General features: G+C 39.5%; 2 long non-coding RNA genes across 2 annotated transcripts in view; one reads left to right on the forward strand and one right to left on the reverse strand.

The window, feature by feature from the left end:
- The window catches only part of LOC149185751 (uncharacterized), a 238,555-nt gene that overhangs the window by 33,815 nt on the left and 181,708 nt on the right, over window positions 1-23,032 (reverse strand). The window lies entirely within an intron of this gene.
- LOC149185752 (uncharacterized) lies at window positions 1,051-2,200 on the forward strand. The gene is made up of 3 exons (XR_016256073.1): window positions 1,051-1,165; window positions 1,343-1,723; window positions 1,939-2,200. It is a non-coding gene; the product is annotated as an uncharacterized LOC149185752 (long non-coding RNA).

The raw sequence follows: 23,032 nt of genomic DNA on the forward strand, positions 1-23,032 counted from the left end.
AAAGGTTGAATGCAAGATTATACTAAAATATCACTACAAGAGAAGACCCTCGTGATAAAAGTGAAACATTTTGGAGGAGTCTACCTAATTGCACCACTGTAGATGTATACATTTGTAGATAGGGGAAAGATTTTGATTTTATGTTCCAAAATGCCCAAACATTAATTTTGATAGATATATCTATAAGACTACCAATAATATTTTGGTTGTACATATGGTTGATATATGTCTATCCCCAAATATCAATTTTGTTAAATATATCTAAAACACTACAAATAATATTTTAATTGTTCAAGTGAGTATTCTAATATATGAACCAGATTTATTAATGTGATAGTAATATTTGTATATATAAATAGAGTAAAGATTCTGTTTTCTTTTGCTAAAAGAGAATAAGTAGCATCCCGTTACATATGGAGATAAGGTAAAAATTTTGTTTTCTTCTGCTGAAAGAGAATAACTCGCATGCTCAATTGTGACACTCGTTACATCAGTAAATAGGGCAAAGAATCGTTACATCTGTAAAAAGGGCAAAGAATTTTTTCTTTCGTGGTGGAAATGATAATTCGTCTGCTCAATTCCGCGAATAAATCCCAACAGTCACATCTGTGAATACGGCGTCCACCATATCGATCATCTATCTATGTCATCCTGGTGACGCTAGACTTTGCATGATTGACCATGTCGATACCCAAATATTACTTACATATATAAATATGAGAGAGATTACGTTTTCTTTGGCTGAAAAAAAAAACTAGCGTAACAAATCAGATTCGTTAGCTATGTAGATAAGGTAAAGGTTTTGTTTTCTTTTGCTAAAAAAGAATAACTCGCATGCCCAATTATGAGACTCGTCACATCAGTAAATAGGGCACGTGAAAACGATAACTCGTCCGCCTAATTGCGCAAATAAATTGCAGCAGTCACATCTGTCAATACGGCGTCCACCATATCGATCGACCTATCTCATCCTGGTGACGCTAGACTTTGCATGATTGACCATGTCATTGTAGATGCACTAAAAACTTCACAATTTGACCCTGGTTGGGAGTCTAGATAGTTTTCAAATCCGAGTTTGGAGTTCGCCTGCTTCTATATAAGGCAGGCCATGCCATTGTATTTCTCACCTCTTGCTTACCGACTTTGGCCTCTAGTCAAGTGATAGGTATAGTTGTTACAGTTATCGATGATATGCTATGTTACTCATTGATGCACAGTTATCCATGACTTGCTCATGTTATGTCTCGATGCACAGTAGCTTATGAAAGTCCACTTATGTATTGATTCACAGTAACTTTAGCAGATTGAGTTGAACTGAAGGCTTTTTTTTTTTTTTTTGCAGAAGTGGGAGTCTTGTTGCCGTTCAGTTTCAACATAGTCATACCATCCAGTGTCCGTCATCCGCCCCGGCACCAATATCGACGGCGACAACAACACCATGAACAACGTTGGTAGCAACAACACCGGCAACACCATCAAAGACAACAACAACACCGGCAATACCGTCAGCGACCAAGGCAAAATTCTCAACAGCAGCGGGAACAGCGGCAACAATGGCAACGACAGCGGCAACAGCGGCAACAACACCGACAGCGGCAAAAACAACACCAACAACAGCGGCAAAATCAACAGCGGCAACAACAACACTGTGAACAGCAAGAACACCGGCAACGGTGGCAGCAACAACAACGTCAACTTCTAGTAGAACAACTTACAGCACCAGGTAATGGCAACTTATTCTAAGTGGCTTTTGTTTTCCTCAGTAAAATTTACTTCAGCGCAGTATATGTATAAATATTAAAAGACGTCATGATTGTCTTTTCTTTTCATATGCAGAAAGACGTCATGAATATCACATGGTTGTCTTTTCGTTTTATGTGCAGAAAGACGTCATGAATTTCATTTGTTTTGGTTAATTACATCGCTATTGTCTGGCAGGTATGGGAAAGAATAAATGCAGTCGAAGATTATCTGTTTATCTAAGACTGACTATGTGTTCATATATAATTAGTTGGAGCAAAATAGTCTATTCAATAGCTGAATAGACACGGCCAGGGATGGTTATGTTATTATGGCCACATCAGCCTACGTAAGATTGATGTGCATCACACTCATATTTGAGTTGGATGCCTGTACACTGTACTTCTGATTTCCGTATTAGCAAACTACCTGCCTGGTTACTCAGTTTTAATGTTTTTAATGGTCTGATTGCCATACTTGGAATAAGTTAATTAATTAATTAATTAAATAAATAACCTAAAAAATTATCATTAAAGTCTCTCACATATTCCTCTTTATTGTATATTTTCATATTCAGATTCATTTTTAGTTATTAACAATTTATTGCTGAAAATTTTTGTGGCTAACAAATTGTATTGATAATTATAAATTTTATTTAATATAATTTTTATGACCTTATGCTCATTTATTTATAATTGTATTTAAATATATATTGAAAAAAATAAGTATCTTATATATTCACTTACATGGAATTTACCATATGAATACTGTAGTTGCTTCATGGATTGTGGTTTAGGCTTGTCTAAATTTTTCACATTAGATATGAATTTATCCATATCATCATTAATTAATACTTTTTTGCTAGTTTCCTCTTTAACACCAATGTCACCTATGCGGTATCCTAAATCATGTAACATGATGGAACAATCTTCAATAGTGGAATTATATTTAGCATTAAGTATGACCACATTACTAATTGATATCCTAATATAATTTTAAAATGAAGAATTATTGGACGCTTGAACTTAGCAACAAAGTTAGTTTTACTTTCTACCACCTTAATGTGGAGGCTTTCTTAGCTATCAATCTAGAGTAATTAGTTAATGAAGGACATTTCAAATGTGTTCTCATCTTTTATGTTGAAAAAAATGTTGGCCATCTTTTTCTTAATGTCATGACCATCTTCAAACAACTCTCTTTGTCATCCCAACTTGTATTTTGAACATCTTTTAATTTCTTACAATCTTTTAGCTAATTTTGTAATGGTGCTAAATATGAAATACAAGCCATAACAACAAATAATCTACTCAAAAAAATACAAAAAGAAATATCCATCAAGCACTCACAAAAAAAATCCAAATGAAGAACTTTTGAGCCTTTTTATTATATTTCTGCAAGCCAAATACAATAGATAGTGGAATGGTGCGCCTCTGCTTGTCTCACGACCAAACCAAGGTAGGAAGATGGTTGAGGTGAGTTGAATGCCAAACTGTTGCACCAACAAGAAAACCACTACACTATTGAACTTCTAATGGCAGGAAATTGCACTAAAGCAGCCTAGAAATTTATATGTTTTTAACCTTGGACTCCCTGTCCAAAACCCAAAAAAACCCAGAAGGGAATTTGGATGGGTTTGAATTGTGTTTTTCGACCCCCTTGTAGCCTCACAATAGCTATGGCCACCAAATTCGACCTACTGGAAACTGATTGCTAATCCACAAACTCCTCCAAAATGCTGGGTGTGCTATCCAACAACTAACTTCTAGGATGAACTCTTGGCTAGGATCACCTACTCCCAAACACCATGAATTTCTGTTGAGTGGCCTCTGTGGGGCCCACAAATGTGAATTGATGGTATGATGGCTTAGCTAGTTGAAAGCTCCAGCTAAAATGGTTGCCCAATGCTTCTACCTCATCTTTTTGACCTAGGGACAAGCAATGAGATTAGTGGCTGCCCAGAAATACCCACTCCCCTCTCTAAGCTAGTTAGTTACGTGTGTTGATGCCATGAAACTCCTGGAAACTCTTGTAGGACAACCTCCCTAGGTATGGAGGGAAACATGGTCCCAAGAAGTAGAGGTTGAATCTGCACCATGAGAGAATAGTGGCTAAACAACATGTAGAATTTCTAAACAACAAAGTGTACAAATGAGTGTTTGTTTGCAAATGTCAAAGATACCAAATAGAGGCCTCTAAGTTCTATTTATAATTGCTAGTCCTCTCCCATGGTGGTTCCCACCTTCCACTAATAAAATATTACTTTGCCCCAATTCTTCATTAAAATAATAATTTCCACTCTTCTCCCACAAAATAATTTTTTCTCCTTTTTATTTAATATCACCAAAAAATGGCAAAACTCCTTAGTGAATTTTGCGCTCACAAAAATTGGGAACATTACATCCTCCTAGCCAAAAATTTATTTTCCTAGCCAATGCCATGGGTCTCAAATGCGCCACCGAACCACTCCTCCTTGTTAAGCATCTTGCCATACTAGTGATCTCCCCCTCTAGAAAGCATCTCACCCTTTAGTGTAGATGAACTCCCAAATCTTGTTGTAACCTGATCCCATGCTAGTCTTAAAAGGGTGCCACCATGCTCATGCTAAGCCACCGTGAGTATGACAAACCTCCTATCATGCTTAGAGTGTATCCTCCCTTCCAAAAACCTGAGGGTGGGATATTTGGTAAGGACAAGCTTATAGTGCCTAGGAATCTCCATGATTTCAATGTCTATCCATCCACTGTCAATCTCAATCGTGAGTAGAAACAGGATAAATCTACCTCACCATAAAATGGAGTTTTCATCAATCTCCCATGTGTCACACCCAAGGTGAACTACATCACTTCCCCTCATGAACCTACTCATCATAGAATGGAGTGTCCTATCAATCAACTCAATCCATGGATCCCATAGCAAGCTCCTGCCACATAGCTCTAACAATTGCTGGAATCTGTCTATTCCTTCTCCCTAATCCTTGCATGAAACCAACATATAGGCCCCATATATCATGAAATGTTGGAAGCCACATGTGCCAAATGTAGAAATTCCCACTGTAGATCACGTGATAATGCAATATACTAAAGCAAAACACTTGATCTACTTCTACAACCCTTTTGCGAAAGCTTGATCAATTTGAGCATGATCAATGAGAACATATATAACTGAGAATGAAAAGAAATCACACATAACACAGAAGAAATATCATGAGGAAAGCCTCAGCCTAAAACCCCAACTCTGTATTATTATACAAGTGGAAATATAGTCTAGATTACAAAAAGAATTAGCTCTCAAGTTATCCTGCTCTCTCTGCAATCCCTCTGTTGTTCATAGATAGTCAAAGAACTCTCTCAAACCTTCTCCTCCGCTCTCCAAGCCTCCTATTTCTTTGTGAAATTTTCCTTGGGGTCCAGTGCAACCACTTATGTGAATTGACTTCTTCACATGCTCACTAACTTCTGATCTAACTCTGCAATCCTGAAGGAGATAAATCCTTCTCCCTGGATGAGTTTCCTTTATAGGAGAAAAATTCATCGAACTGATAGTACATTGTCCCTCCTCTGATGTCAACTCGGTCTCTTTCTGAACTCACATGCATGAGTTATTCATTAGAGAATATTTAGTTTTATGAAGTGCAGCAATTATATGCAAGCGTGCATTAACTAACTGAACTCACATTAATTTAAACAAACTGTTTAAATCAATCTAACTAGACTTGACTCAGTTAACTGAGCCAACTAATTACAACTCAAATCAGAAGTCATCCTTATCTCTTTAACTCATGGATAAATCCCTAAATTAATAGAGAAATTGTTGCATTTCCTTACATGAATTTCATGCTTTATTTTTCACAACTAATTAAGTTATGGTGAATTAATTAATTTATTTTTGAATAGCCGTTAAGTTCAAATTTGAATTTTACTTCCGATTTTAGTCCAGGGACTGACTAGAATTCGAATCCATCTTAAACTGCTAAAAATAGAATTCTATTTTTAGCACTTCCATTTGTCATTCCGTGTTGCTCAATCCATCACTCGTACCCAAGTTGCTATTTATAACAGTGTTATTTTTACACTTCTATTTTTAGCATTTCTTGTTGCCATTTTCAACACTTCCTCTCAACAAGAAAGGCTTCAAGTCGAACTCGATCCTGTACCTTTGGAATGTTCTACATGCAACACTTCTACCAAGTGTGGTTGCTCCAACAACTCTAGAAATAAAAAAAACTCCCAACTGACCTCTCTGTTGGGCTAGAAACATGCTCTGAAGCTGAAACTATACCTGTTGTTGACAAGTGCACCTTCTCTAACCTCTGAGCTATTGCAACACTCCATTCATCTCACACCGTTTCACACCTCTCTGTGCCATCGTACACTGGTGCAACACTCCTATTCCTGTTGCCTTACTGCAACCTCCTAGCTCTACACAGTCCTGGGACTCCTACTCTGTAGCTCTCTTTGCTGCTCCATCCACATCTATCTCTACCCGCTCAGATAGTCCTGCTACTCTTCATTGTGGCTCTTATAGCAAAGTTGAATCAAAGAGGTTGGATACCTCGAGGATCCTGCCCCTATTCCAGCCTTCTTGGGATGATCACTCTGTTATCGAGAAAACTAGTGTCCATTCAGAGCTGCTAGTCCCACTAAGATGGGTAGCTGGTGAAGCCACCCGATGGTGTATGGTTGTGGATGTGCTGTGGTCGGTAAGCCCAACCGCTTCACAACCTCTGCCGAAATGAGGTTCTTTTGGCTCCCGCTATCGACAATGAACTGTAGTGGGGAGCCCTTTACCCACATCTGGGAGTGGAAGAGACGCTCCTCCTCCTCTAGATCTTCGGGTTCATTTTTCTGGATCTTGGCGGTAGCAACAATGGCGTTGGGATCTGCGTCAATGATCTGATTCCCTTTTTCATTCCCCTTGTCGGGTTCTGACTCAGAGTCAGAACATGCATCTAATTCTGGAACCTTCAGCTCAGCCACCAGTGACTGCTTGGCCCAACACTCACTGGTGTTGTGAGTGGAGCTCTTATGGAACTCACACCATTTTCCCGTGTCCTTTTTCGTCTTCGCGGCGCTGTTCTTTGCCTGCAGCTTTGGCGGGTTATCTTGGGCTGCCCTGCCTTGGCTTTGTCCTTTGTTCTGTGTTTTAGGGGCACCTTTCCCTTGCTTCAAATTCGCAGATCCAAAGTCTCGCTTCTTTTGTTTAAACTTCTGCTCGACCTTGACGGAATATCGGTACACTGTGCCGAGCGAGGAGATGTTCAGGAATTGTATTTCTTCCTAGATGTACTTGCGTAGGCAGTCACGGTATTTGAGTATCAAATGCTGCTCCGTATCCTTGATGCCCAACTTTGTGCGAAGGGTATGGAAAATATTGGTGAACTCCGACACGTCTTGGTCCCTTCCCTGCCGCAGCGTGGTCCATTTTATGTATTCATCCTCATAGCTTCCGACAGGGTAGTACTGCTCCTTGATGGCATCCCAAAATGAATTCCAGGTGGGTGTGACTGAAAATAGTGAGCCAGTATTTTCATCCTTCTGCTCGCATTAGGTTTCCCACCAGTCCTTGACGTGGGGGGCTTCTTTGAGAAGAGCGAAAACAATCTTTTCCCGAGTTGAAAATTCATGAACAGAAAAATAACCTTCCAGCAGATTTAACCATTTATCTACGGCATCTGCGTCTATCTGACCCTCAAATATGGGAATTTCAAAATTAACTTGTACCTTAAAGGGCGTGGCGTTTCCAGAGTAGCTGCTGGAACCCGATGCGTCGCTTCTGGGTAGTCGCTGAAGGATCTGGGCAAAGTTGTCCATCATCGCATTCCGTTGTCACTCGAGGGCTTCTTCGAGGAAGATTTTGATAGGATCTCCTGCCCCCTCGTCTTTCTTCTCATCCACCATGGGAGGCCGTCGAGATTTGAGAGGCTGGTCTTGAAAGGGTTTGACAAGTTCAAGCCCTAACTCCTTATATTCCGACCTCGTTGGGGACATGCAAAGAAAAATAGAGAAAAAGCATACCGCTCTGATACCACTGATCCGGATTTAAGAAAGAACGCAATAAAACACAGAGATAACCATCAACATAGATATGCAATGGAAATAATACTTCACTTCATTAATGTAAATTACTGAAATATGCTTACAAAAAGTAATGGAAATAAACTAGCTAGGGCGATGGTAGCTTATCTCTGAGAAGAGATGTGGTGGCTACATGCCTCTGAACTGTCTTACAATGAGGCTCAAAGGCCTATTTATTGTTGAGAAACAATGGAAAACCCTTAACATTCCAAAACCTAACCCTAGAAGATGAAATGCCAAACTATGGGCCTCGTTTGGGTAAATTGGTACATCAACTTCCCAGGGTCGTAACTTTGGCATACAATCTCCGTTTGATGCGTACAATAGCTCGTTAGAAAGATCTACCCGAGCACTACCACTTTGGGAAGCAACATTGGTCCATGGCCCCATGTTGCCCCAGATTTCCCAAAAAACATCGTTTAGGGCCTCAAAATGGCTCCGGAAGTTCAGGACCCGAAAAACTGCTAAAAATAGTAAGTTGTGCTACAATTAAGGAAACTGAAAATTCTAAGAGAACAATGGTGGGGGTCCAAGTGGACTTGGCAGGTTGCCACCAAGATCCACCTGGATCACTTGGCTCCTTACTTATTTCTTCTATCCTTTGATAGAGCTTTCGCCACTCCTTTCTAACTTGTCCCGCTTCAAAGAACACCAGTAGAGTCAAAGCAACGTAATACCATCAAAACATAGAGATCTATAACCATAAACAATGTAGGATCATATATACATTAACCATATACATGCATAAACAAATACAAGATTCAGAGATATACAAGTATATGGAGGAAATCCCAAATACCTTTATTGGTAGAAGTAGTAGAAGAGAGGATTACAACCAAGCTGTCTGATCCAGCGCCATCCTCCCAGCATGAAAGCCCTCTTCACCTCATGAAAAGCTTAGATCACGCAACAATACAATGTTTCATAGAGAAACCAACAACACTTCCTTACAAAATACAAAATTCCAGCCTTTGGATCTCTAGGATGAGGGATCCATATATAAATATTTACAAGTGGGTGAGTCTGATTCTGGAATTTTGATTAGTGTCGTTTTTCTGATAGTTCTTAGTTCCACTTGGAGATTTCATGATCTCTTACTCATCCCTGGGCAAATTCACAGAGGCAAGTGTCAAATGGACAGTTTCTAGAAGATTCTCTGGGTTTCCACCTAGCCAATAACCTCTGCCATTTGTCTGCTCTTTCTCATCTCACCCTATAGAAGAGATTTCCAGTATGCATCACACTTTTTGCATGTAGCAGGTGAGATGCATCGCACCCTTAGCACTGAGCAGTTTGTATGGTCCAATTTTGACCAGTTCTGAGTAGTTTTTCAAGGAGAACTTCTGGGAGATGATGTAATCAGCTGACCTTGTTCCTTTAAGGTATTAAAAAACACTTTTAGGGACTTAGAAGCCCTTGTTTTATGGACATATGAGATTGGGGTTGCAATACCCAAATATGTCTATAACATTTTGATCTGAATTTGAAACTACTTGAAATTTGTTTGCAAGGTATTCAATTCAGAATTAAACATGTTTAAAAGATTTCCATGTCTTGCAGAAAGAAAACACATGAAATTTGCAGTTGTTCATGACCCATTTAAGCATAGCAGAGTTATTTCTTTTTACTATTTAACACATTAAAACGAATTTGATCTGCAAAATAAATCAACCACAAATGCAAAAGAAGTTGATAAAGCAATTCACCCCCTCCAGGGCTACGTCTGCTGGGTCCAAAGCTCCCAACCGGGCTTGTCCTTGTTTTTATTAAATGCTCAAATTTAAAATAAAGCTGAATAGAAGCATCTATAGGAGAAATAGATGGTAAAAATGGATTCAAAACACTTGAATCCTTCAGGATTGACTATTGGATCACCTCCAATGGATACCTGCAACCCTATACAGTCTTCACAAAACTGGGCCCTCGTGGCTCCTAGAACTTTCACGGCTCCAAAACCCCTGCAAATGACCTCAGATGGTTGTAAGACCTGCACCAATGGCTTCAGAAGGTCGAAAATACCAAAAAAAAAAAAAAAATCGTCCAAAACCGACTTTCCTAGCCAAAGTTATGGCCATTTAAAGTTTCTCCAGTTTGCCCCTAGAAAAACTCCAGCTAACTTTAGTTAGCTCCGCCAATTATGGAGGGTCCGCCAAATTTGGCGCTCCTGCCAAAATTCCGCCAACTTAACTGCAGTTACATTTAATTTTTGGTGGTTTCCTCGGATTTCGTGCCCGACGGGATATTCCTTTTTTAATTTTTTTTTGAAAAATTAAAATTTCTAATGTTATGGACAAATTCTTCTTTTTTCCATAACTTCCTCATACGACGACCGTTTTTCGAACCGTTTGTGGCACCAGAATCGGAAAGCCAAGCAATTTCTAGTCATTTAACTTTGAACGAGTTCTAAGCACTTTAAATTTTGAGCATTTTACGACACTTAGGACATGAGCACCTGATCACGCCTCCCCATTGGGAAGCTTTTGGACCCCAAAAGCCTTCAACTACCTGTTAAAGAGGTGAGGGTACAGCTCCCTCACTCTGTCCACCTCCATCCACTTTGCATTGTTCGGTTTGCTTCCTTTGAAACCAACCCGAACATAATCTACACTGCCCGTCCTTGAAGTGTGTGTCCTTCTGTCAAGGATTGTATCTTCTTTCAGCTCATCTAAGAATTCTGGCGAGAAATCTTCTATAGATGGCAGCTGAACAACATTTTCATGATCAGCAATCAAAGGAGGTTCATATAAATGTAAGTTCTCCACAATGACAACATAATACATTTGCATGTAGGAAGGCAAATCTAATTGAAAAGAATTATTTCCAACCTTCTTGAGGATTTTGAATGGACCATAATGAATAGGCTTCAGCTTTTTACCTTCTCCTTGCATCCTTTCCTTACTAATGTACAGCCATACCTCATCTCCTTCTTGAAACTTGTGATCGACTCTATGCTTGTCGTGTCTTTCCTTGTACTTCCCTTGACTCTTCTCAAGCTGTTCTTGAATTTGTTGATGTATTTGCTAAATTCTTTCAATGAATGAACGAGCTTTGTCAATGTCACTATGTCCCTCAATGGCAACATCTTTCTCAAGAATGAAATCAAGAGGTGATTTTGGCAAGTAACCAAAACAAGCTTCAAATGGTGAGGTGTTTGTGGAAGAGTGCTTGGCATGATTGTAAGCATGTTGTATGTAGTGAAAATGTTCATCCCAAAGCCTGGAATGCTTGCTGCAATAACCTCTCAAGAGGTGCACAATGGTTCTGTTCACAACTTCGGTTTGTCCATCTGTTTGCGGATGGAAAGCAGTACTTTTCTTCAACTTTGTGTCCATCATCTCCCATAGGTTGGACCAAAAATTCCCCACAAATCTGGAATCCCTGTCACTAATAATGGAAGTAGGCAAACCAAAGTGAATCCATACATGATGAAAAAATAATTCAGCAGTTTGTTCAGCAGTTATAGTTTTCTTACAAGGCATAAGTATACACATTTTGCTAAAACGATCAACTACTACATATAAATAATCATGCTGCTTTCGAGATTTTGGCAAACCTCCTACAAAATCCATAGAGATGCTCTCCCATGGTCTAGAAGGTATCAGCAAAGGAGTATACAAACCAAGCTTCCTGTTGCTAGGCTTGCTTGTAGCACATAATGAACAACCTCTTATGAACCTTGAAACATAATCTTCCATGCGAGGCTAATAGCAATACCTCTATAGATGTGCAACTGTTTTGCTCACACCAAAATGGCCAACAATAAGAGAAGAATGAGCTTCTCTTATGACATTTATCCTCTCCCCCTGTGGTATACACAACTTGCCCAAATGAAACAGCAAATTGTTATGCATGTGATAGTCATTTTCCTCTACATGATTTCCTTTACTCAAGTTAGCATACACATCTTTAAAGTCATCATCAGATGCATATTGTTCTATGTAACTATCATGTACAATGGAATAATTCTTAAGTAAATTAATAGCACCAATAATAGGCCTTGAAAGCATATCAACAACCTTATTCAAAGTACCTTTCTTATACCTTATTACCAAATGGAACTATTGCAAGAAGCCCATCCATCTGAAGTGTCGTGACTGTTGTAACTTGCTTTGTGATTGCAAGTACTGTAAGGGCTGATGGTCGGTATGTATAACAGTTTCTTTGCCAATCAAGTAGTGTTTCCACTTTTTGACGCTTTGTACCAATGCATACAACTCCTTATCATATGTAGGATAATTTACAACAGCACCATTAAAAGTTTCAGAATGAAAAGCAATAGGCTTACCATGTTGTAGAAGAACTGCACCCATAGCATAATCACTAGCATCAGTTTGTATCTCAAATGGCTGTCTCAAATCCAGTAATGCAAGGACTGGAGCTGAACTAATCTTCTCTTTCAAAGATTCGAAAGCTTTTTGCTGCTTGCCTCCCCATTGGAAAGCATGCTTCACACTTGTCACTGCATGCATAGGAGCTGCTATAGAAGAGAAGTTAGAGATAAACTTCCTCCAATATTGAGCTGCACCCAAAAAACTTCTTACCTTTGTTATGGATTTGGGAGTAGGCCACTTCACAATAGCCTCAATCTTAGCAGGATCAATTCTCAAAGCACCTCCTCCTACTATGTGTCCCAAATAAACGAAAGAAGTCTTTCCAAATTCACACTTTGACATTTTAAGAAATAACTGATTCTTCTTCAAAACATCAAGTACTTTTCTAACATGCATGACATGATCTTCTCTAGAGTTGCTGAAAATTAAGATGTCATCTAAGTAGACAATAATGAAATCATCAAGAAAAGGACGCAAGACATCATCCATTATCCGCATGAAAGTTGCAGGTGCATTGCACAAACCAAACGTCATCACAAGCCACTCAAAGAGTCCTTGTTTGGTTTTAAAAGCTGTCTTCCAAATGTCACTTTCTTCAATTCTTACTTGATGATATCCACTGCGCAAGTCTAGCTTAGTGAAATATCGAGCATCTTTCAGCTGGTCTAGCAAATCATCTATCCTTGGAAGTAGGTAACGATTCTTTACCATTATCTTGTTCAAGGCCCTGAAATCAACACACATACGCCAAGTGCCATCTTTCTTTAGAATCAATACAATCGGTGACCCACATGGCGAAGTACTTGGCCTTATGAAACCCTTGTCCAACAAGTCCTTGATTTGCTTCTTTATTTCAGCATTCTCCATAATAGACATGCGGTACATGCCTATGTTTGGAAGAGGACAATCTGGATGCAAATGGATTTCATGCTGAATCTCCCTCTTAGGAGGCAAACCTGTTGGCTCCTGAAACATCTCATGATATGCATCAACTACATCATACAGATCTGATTTAAGTTTTGGATCACAATTGTCAAATGACTCATGATTTACATCAACCTTGGGCTTAATCATAAGAAGAACAAAATTCTTACTTGAATTGACCAGCCTTTTTACCTGTCCCGCATTCACCATCGCTATATTTGTCTTCTTGCGATGAGCTCTAACAATGAACTCCTTGCCATCTTTGAACAAATGATATTTGTTTTCATGGCGATGAAAGATAGCTTTCCTGCCAAACAAGTAAGGACTTCCCAAAACAATTCCTGCTATATCAAAAGGTACCACATCAAGTTCAACTGTGTTAATAAAATGTGCAGTAATTGCAAAGCGCAATGTGCACTTTCTTGAAACTTGTAAATTTGCATCCTTGCAAATCCATCCAAGTGGATATGGCTTCGGATGTGGAACGGTCTCAAGTTTAAGCTGCTTGACCAAGTCCTCTGATATAAGGTTTGCTTGTGACCCACTATCAAAAAGTGTGTCAATTTTAGTATGTTTTGAAATCACCCTCACATGAAACAGTTCAATTCTTTCTTCCTCATTAGGAGCTTGTACATGGCAGTTTGAGGTACTAGTGCTGGCTTGAGTTTCAATTTCTTTTCCCTTCAAGTTTTTCAAACCCATGGCTGCAATTTTGGTCTCATCACCTGAATCTTCCCCTAAATCTTGTGGTGTAGATGTAGTAGCAGCAGTTTTCTGTTTCCCTTTGGATTTGTTAGATTGAGGTCTTTTTCAGGATATAATTTCCAACAGTTTTTCTCCTCATGGCCTGGTTTAGAACAGTGTTTACAGATCACTTTTTCACTCTCCTGTTTGACAGATGCATTCTTTTTGCTCTTTCCCTTGGAGGTTTTCTCTTTGTTTTTCCCCTTGGGGGGCTTGTTTCTACCCTCTTCAAATGTGTTTTTTCCCCTTGCCTCTAAATGGGTAGCTTGGACACAAACCTCGTCCAGGCTAGTAGGGTTAAACATCAAGATGGTGTGTCTAAGGTAGCTATGCAAGCCACCAATGTATTTCAGCAAGGTTTCCTGAGTCTGCAAATCTACCCCTAACAAGAGACCTCTTCTCCTGAATTCTTGGGTGTAGTCTTGGACACTCTGACCCTTAAGTTGTCTGAAATTTTGCCAATTCATAATGGCCTTCTGCATGTGAGCAAGAGGATAAAACTGTTTTTTAATGGCTAACAGAAATTCAGGCCATGTTAAGGTAACCTTACCAAATTTCTTGATCTCCTCTTTAGTCTTGGCCTCCCACCAGACCAATGCTGCTCCATCCATTCTCAAAGAAGCCAATTGAATCTTTGTGGCATCATCATGCATATTTTGGATCCTCAAGTAAACTTCCAACTGCCTAATCCAGTTGTCAAGCTTTTCTGCATTCACTTCACCATTAAACATAGGTAATTCGAATTTTACATCAAGCTTCAAAAAAGGACTTTTTCCAGAGGATCTATGCTGATGAACAGAAGAAGACGAGGATGAAGAGGAAGAAGGTGAAGATGGGGGTGGTGGATCACCATTTCCTCCATGTCCTTTCTTGGAATGATCATCATCCTTCTTACCTCCTGAAGAGTCCTCTCCTTCATGTGGATGTTTGGACCCTTCTGCAGCCAATTTCTCATTTCTTTCTTGGTACAATATCCTCACCATTTCAGTGAGGTCCAAGAAAGCCTTTCTGAAGACTCTTTCTTCTTCTCTTGGATATGTCTCTGTAGGAATTTCTCCTTCATGTTCATACATCCTTGAAGCTTCTGCTGAGACTCTTGAGGGTGAAATTGAAGGTGGAGGTGATGGCTCTCTGGCCTTCCTTGACTGAGGATTCTGTCGTTCTCTAGTCAACTGTCCTTCCCCTCTTTTTAGTTTCAACCTAGTAAGCATCAATACTTTGCAAGATAGTTAGAAGATCTTTGCACAAAAACCCTGAGCTCTGATACCAACTTGATCTGAATTTGAAACTACTTGAAATTTGTTTGCAAGGTATTCAATTCAGAATTAAACATGTTTAAAAGATTTCCATGTCTTGCAGAAAAGAAAACACATGAAATTTGCAGTTGTTCATGACCCATTTAAGCATAGCAGAGTTATTTCATTTTACTGTTTAACACATTAAAACGAATTTGATCTACAAAATAAATCAACCACAAATGCAAAAGAAGTTGATAAAGCAGTTCACCCCCTCCAGTGCTACGTCTGCTGGGTCCAAAGCTCCCAACCGGGCTTGTCCTTGTTTTTATTAAATACTCAAATTGAAAATACAGCTGAATATAAGCATATACAGGAGAAATAGATGGTAAAAATGGATTCAGAACACTTGAATCCTTCAGGATTGACTATTGGATCACCTCCAATGGATACCTGCAACCCTATACAGTCTTCACAAAACTGGGCCCTCGTGGCTCCTAGAAATTTCACGGCTCCAAAACCTCTGCAAATGACCTCAGATGGCTGTAAGAACTGCACCAATGGCTTCAGAAGGTCGAAATTACCAAAAATATAAAAAAAATTCGTCCAAAACCGACTTTCCTAGCCAAAGTTATGGCCATTTAAAGTTTCTCCAGTTTGCCCCTAGAAAAACTCCAGCTAACTTTAGTTAGCTCCACCAATTATGGTGGGTCTGCCAAATTTGGCGCTCCTGCCAAAATTCCGCCAAATTAACTGCAGTTACATTTAATGTTTGGTGGTTGCCTCGGATTTCGTGCCCGGGGGAATATTCCTTTTTTAATTTTTTTTTGAAAAAATAAGATTTCTAATGTTATGGACAAATTCTTCTTTTTGCCATAACTTCCTCATACGGCGACCGTTTTTTGGACCGTTTGCGGCACCGGAATCGAGAAGATGAGAACTTTCTAGTAATTCAAATTTGAACCAGTTCGAAGCACTTTAAATTTTGAGCATTTTACGACACTTAGGACATGAGCACCTGATCATAGTTGCCCCCTAAAGCATGAGGTCGTAAATCTTCTGATGTCGGGTGAAATGCTTTATCATGACGATCCTAGGTTTTTTCGAAATAGAAGTTGACTTGTAATAAGATACAATAAAGTACATTATCTTCATAATATTTTCATGATCTAGCTGACGCGGCCATTCCCATGCTCAGCTTTATAAATTCATTTTCATGTACATAGGATAGACAACTGTCTGTGTGGCAGACTGATGACTCTGGTAGAGCCATAATCTCTTAGCTCGGATGATTATCTGTGCAGCTATGATGTACATTTGATGTCTTTATTTTCCTGAATATATCGCAGCCCAGATGGATGAAACTAGATCCGGGGTCTTCAAAACTCTTTCAATCTTTGCACGAAATGCAAGTCGATCCAAGATTAAGGAGGATAACATATGCTTGTTCTATAATTTTCCCTTCGAGAAAACCTGTTGCTATCTTTTAATAAGCCTAGCGACAGTTAAACTCGCTCTTGTCTGCATGGACAAGTTTGTCGCTATTGTTTTAACGAGTTTAATGACAAAGATAACTCGGTCCTTTTCAATTTTAGAGAGTCTGAAAAGAGATAGAAAGGAAACTCCAATATTCATTTTTCGTAGTATAATCCCTTAAGTCAAAAAAAGTATAAAATAATATTAAAGGGATGACTTTCTTATAGTTTTAACGAGCCGAACAAGACAAGTGCTCGATCTTTTTGTGTAATGATTCCTCAGGTCCAAAAATATTAAAATCTAGAGGAGGGATGGCATTTCCAATCACTTTAACGAGCTAGAGAGGCCATTTTCTCGGCAATCTTTTCATATTTTACGAGTCAGATGAAAAGAGCTTAAAGGAGACTCGTTTTCTGAGGAACGAGTGATGTTTCTGGATAGTAGCTGGTTCTAGGTAAGGTTTGGAACTTTTCAAAGATGGCAGTGTAGAGAAGGTGGCTAATAGAATCACTCGTCGCAGTTGTTCCTCAAAAGGGGTAAACAACCAAATGGAGGCATATGATCGGCTAAAAAAGAGTGGAGGTGATGGTAAGAACACGACCAAGGTTCAAAAGTTGATAATTATGTGATCGCAATGGTTGTTTACCGAAGGTGGGTTCATTTTTTAATGATCTTAAACTCTAGTGGAACATATGCTCATTTCTAGATTTATTTTTTAATGAGCTTGAACTTCACGTAAAATTGCTCGTGCCAGTCGTATAATAAGGATGTCTCATCTATAGGTTCATCTTTTAGGGAACTTGCCCCATTCGAAACTTTACTTCAGAGCCTTTATTAAGCAAGCTAGGAACAACCCACCTATGAGGTTAAAGGGTTGAGAGCCTACAAACTACGAAATCAAAAGGCCACATTTCACTTGCATGCAAAAGGTTTGCATGCCCCCAGGTATAAAGAAAATTAGAGTTTCCAGGCTACCATATGAAAGTTCTCGCATTTGCAAGATTGCTCCATCTGCATTTGTAGACAAAACACTTCCTTGGCTCTGTCCATCGAAATAGACAAAGGTGAATGGTGGGACGCATCCACTCTCATAACTTTGATGAGGGAATCTTATTCCAGTCTAATACCATTTTCCTAAATGGATGGGTGTGTCAGACTAGTCATATATCCTCCGCGGAAACCTACCCTATACCTAAAGTTTTCGTGTCGAAGTAGACCAGGGTGTATACCCCCTGGGTTTCAGTCACAATCACCGAATCACTCGCACTCGTCAGGTGGACGGACTAGAGATTGACGAGACATTACTTGCGTAAAAAGACCAGTTAGGGATGTAATTTGACTAATAGTTGTGTTTGAACCAGGGAATGAAAACTGGTCAACTAGGCAGACCACCCTGCCTTCATGTGGAAAACACATCATCTCTATGCTTTGATGGTATTACACTGCTTTGTCTCTATAGGTGTTCTTTGAAGTGGGACAAGTGAGAAAGGAGTGGCGAAAGCTCTATCAAAGGAGAGAGGGAACAAGTAAGGAGCCAAGCGAAAGACTGAGGTTGGTACTCTCTACTTCTCTCTCTTCTATCTCTCATAAAGGAAAACACAAGTAACTTTAAATTGTTTGTTTCTAAGACAGCTACCCATCTTAGTGGGACTAACAGCTCTCAATAGACACTAATTTTTCCGATAACACACTCCATATTGCACCACCTCCTACCTAGAGGTATGGATGCATGTGATCCCTCTTCCCACCTGGCTCAAAATTTCCCCCTACTGGAGGTCTCTGCGTGAGTGGATTACTCCACCTTGTCTCCTCTCGGCTTTCCTAGTTGTGGCTACTCCACAACCTCTTGAAACTTCTTCACCAATCGTCGCTCCTTTGCAATCATCTGAGACTTCTTCTGGCACTGCATGTTGAGAGGTAATGTACTCTCCCTCTCAAACACCAAGTTTCCATCAATTGCCTTGCTCCTCAAGGCTTTGCATGCATCTTGAACCTTAAGATTATAGAGGTTCTTGACCCGTTAACCGATCTGTTTCACCTGTATAGTGTTGATGTGTCGAAGGAAAACCTTTCCCTTACTGAATACTACATCATAGCCTCTGCCTTCCAGCATCGCGATCGACACCAAATTTCACTTCAGTCCTAGTACATACTTGACATTGGTCAAGGTAATGCGAGCTCCATGCTCCCTTTGAAAAACAAGTCTACCTACACCTGAGGCACTATACTTTTCATCATTACCCATCGCTATGAGTATCTGGGGATCTTTCTCCTCCAAAGTACTAAACAAACTCTTTTTGATGGTCATGTGGAAAGAATCTAGAGTAATTAGTTTATAAAGGACATTTCAAATGTGTTCTCATATTTTATGTTGAAAAAAATGTTGGCCATCTTTTTCTTAATGTTGTGACCATCTTCAAACAACTCTCTTTGTCATCCCAACTTGTATTTTGAACATATTTTAATTTCTTACAATCCTTGATCTAATTATGTAATGGTGCTAAATATGAAATACAAGCCATAACGACAAATAATCTACTCAACAAAATAGAAAAAGAAATATCCATCAAGCACCCACAAAAAAATCCAAATGAAGAACTTTTGAGCCATTTTATTATATTTCTGCAAGCCAAATACAATAGATAGTGGAATGGTGCACCTCGCCTTGTCTCAGGACCAAACCGAGGTAGGAAGATGGTTGAGGTGAGTTGAATGCCAAACTGTTGCACCAACAAGAAAGCTACTACACTACTAAATTTCTAATGGCTTGAAATTGTACTAAAGCAACCCAGAAATTTATATGATTTTAACCTTGGACTCCCTATCCAGAACCCAGAGAAACCCAGAAGGGAATTTGGATGGTTTTGCATTGTGTTTTTCGACCACCTTGGAGCCTCACAATAGCTATGGCCACCAAATTCGACCTACTAGAAACTACCTATTGATCCGCAAACTCCTCCAAAATGCTAGGTGTGCTATCCAATAACTAACTACTAGGATGAACTCTTGGCCAGGATCACCTACTCCCAAACACCATGAAATTCTGCTCTGCCAGGCCCACAAATGTGAATCACATGTATGATGGCTTAGCTAGTTGAAAGCTCCAGCTAAAATGGCTGCCCATTGCTTCTACCTCATCTTTCTGACATAGGGACAAGCAATGAGATTAGTGGTTGCCCAGAAATACCCACTCCCCTCTCTAAGCTAGTTAGTTATGTGTGTTGTTGCCATGAAACTCCTGAAAACTCCTGTAGAACAACCTCCCTAGGTATGGAGGGAAACATGGTCCCAAGAATTAGAGGTTGAATATGCACTGTAAGAGAATAGTGGCTGAGAGAATAGTGACTAAATAGCCTGTAGACTTGCTAAACAATAAAGTGTACAAATGAGTGTTTGTTTGCAAGTGTCAAAGATACCAAATAGAGGCCTCTAAGTTCTATTTATAATTGCTAGTCCTCCCCCATGGTGGTTCCCACCTTCCACTAATAAAATATTACTTTTCCCCCATTCGTCATTAAAATAATAATTTCCACTCTTCTCCCACAAAATAATATTTTCTCCTTTTTATTTAGTATCACCAAAAAATGGCAAAACTCCTTAGTGAATTTTGCACTCACAAAAATTTGGAACATTACATCCTCCTAGCAAAAAATTTATTTTCCTAGCCAATGCCATGGGTCTCAAATGTGCCACTAAACCAATCCTCCTTTTTGAACATCCTGCCATACTAGTGATCTCCCCCTCTAGAAAGCAGCTCACCCCTTAGGGTAGATGAACTCCCAAATCTTGTTGTACCCTAATCCCATGCTAGTCTCAAAAGGGTGCCACCATGGTCATGCTAAGCAACTGTGAGTATGACAAACCTCCTATCATGCTGAGAGTGTATCCTTCCTTCCCAAAACCTAAGGGTGGGATACTTGTGAAGGCGAAGCTTATAGTGCCTAGGAATCTCCATGATTTCAATGTCTATCCATCCACTATCAATCTCAATCGTGTTTAGAACCAAGATAAATCTACCTCGCCATACAATGGAGGTTCCATCAATCTCCCATGTGTCACACCCAAGGTGGACTAGATCACTCGCCCCCATGAACCTACTCATCATAGAATGGAGTGTCATATCAATGAACTCAATCCATGGATCCCATAGCAAGCTCCTACCACATAGCTCTAACAATTGTTGGAATCTATCTATTCCTTCTCCCTAATCCTTGCATGAAACCAACATATAGGCCCCATATATCATGAAATGTTGGAAGCCACATGTGCCAAATGTAGAAAATCCCACTGTAGATCACGTGATAATGCAATATACTAAAGCAAAATACTTGATCTACTTCTACAACCCTTTTGCGGAAGCTTAATCAATTTGAGCACGATAAAAGAGAACGCATATAACTGAGAATGAGAAGCAATCACACATAACATAGAAGAAATATGACGGGGAAGGCCTTCGCCTAAAACTCCAACTATGTATTATCATACAAGTGGAAATATAGTCTAGATTACAAAAAGAATTAGCTCACAAGCCATCCTACTCTCTCTGCAATCCCTCTGCTGCTCATAGACAGTCAAAGACCTTTCTCAAACCTTCTCCTCTACCCTCCAAGACTCCTATTTCTTTGCGCAATTTTCCTTGGGGTCCAGTGCAACCACTTGTGTGAATTGACCTCTTCACACACTCACTAACCTTTGATCTAACTGTGCAATCCTGAAGGAGATAAAGCCTTCTCTATGATTGAGTTTGCTTTATAGGAAAAACAATCATCCAACTGATAGTACATTGTCCCTCCTCTCATCTCAACTGGGACTCTATCTGAACTAACATGCATGAGTTATTCACGAGATAATATTTAGTTATATGAAGTGCAACAGTTATATGCAAGCATGCATAAACTAACTGAACTCACATTAATTTAAACAAAATGTTTAAATCAATCTAACTAGACTTGACTCAGTTACATGAGCCAACTAATTACAGCTCAAATTATAACTCATCCTTATCTCTTTAACTAATGGATAAATTCCTCAATTAATAGAGAAACTGTTGCATGTCCTCACATAGATTTCATGTTTTAATTTTCACAACTAATTAACTCATGGTGAATTAATTAATTTATTTCTGAACAACTGTTAAGTTCAAATTTGAATTTTACTTCCTATTTTAGTCCAGGGAGTAACTAAAATTGAAATCCATCCTGAACTGCTAAAAATAGAATGATATTTTTAGCACTTCCATTTCATTCCCTGTTGCTCAATCTAGCACTCATACCCAAACTGCTATGTATAGCAGTTCTATTTTTATCACTTCTATTTTTAGGATTTCTTGTTGCTATTTTCAACACTCCCTCACAACAAGAAAGGAATCAAATTGAACCCGATCATGTATCTTTGGAATGATTTGCATGCAACACTTCTACCAAGTGTGGTTGCTCTAGCAACTCTAGAAACAAAGAAAACTCCCAACTGACCTTTCTATTGGACTAGAAACATACTCTAATGTCAAAGCTCTACCTACTGTTGACAAGTGCTCCCTCTCTGACCTCTGAGCTACTGTAACAATCCATTCGTCTCTCATTGTTGCACATCTCTCTATGCTATGCTACACTCGTGCAACACTCTTGTACCTCTCGCATTGTTGCAACCTGTTAGCTCTACATAGTCCTGGGACTCCTGCGCTATAGCTCTCTCTACTGCTCCATCTGCATCTATCTTTACCCACTCGGATACTCCTACTACTCCTCATCGGGGCTCCTATAGAAAATAAATCAAAGAGGTTGGATACCTCAAGGATCCTGCCCCTATTCCAGCCATCTTGGGATGATCACTCCACATTGCACCACCTCCTACCTAGAGGTATGGATTCATGTGATCCCTCTACCCACCTGGCTCAAAATTCCCCCCTACTAGAGGTCTCTGCATGAGTGGATGCCTCCACCCTGTCTCCTCTTGACTTCCCCACTTGTGGTTGCTCCGCAACTTCATGAAGCTTCTTCACCAATTTTGGCTCCTCCACAATCATCTAAGACTTCTTCTGGTGTTGCATGTTGAGAGGTAATGTACTCTCCCTCTCAATCACCAAGTTTCCATCAGTTTCCTTGCTCTCAAGGCTTTGCATGCATCCTGAACCTCAAAGAGCATACAGGTTCTTGACCCATGAACTGATCTGCTTCACCTCTCTAGTGATGATGTGTCTAAGGAAAACCTTTCCCTTACTAAAGACTACATCATAGCCTCTGTCTTCCAACTTTAAGATCGACACCAAATTTCTCTTCAGTCCTAGTACATACTTGACATTGGTTAAGGTAATGTGAGCTCCATGCTCCCTCTTAAAAAAAATTGTGCCTACACCTAAGAAACTATACTTTTCATCATTACCCTTCGCTATTAGTATCTGGAGATCTTTCTCCTCCAAATTACTAAACAAACTCTTTTCGCTGGTCATGTGGAAAGAAGCTCCACTGTCAAGAAACCAACCATTTCCCACCATGGATGAAACCATGCATGC

This window comes from Pinus tabuliformis, chromosome 3_1 (genome assembly GCF_031772625.1).
Source record: "Pinus tabuliformis cultivar Carrire ecotype Pingquan chromosome 3_1, CPIR1, whole genome shotgun sequence".
NCBI classification, from domain to species: Eukaryota; Viridiplantae; Streptophyta; class Pinopsida; order Pinales; family Pinaceae; genus Pinus; species Pinus tabuliformis.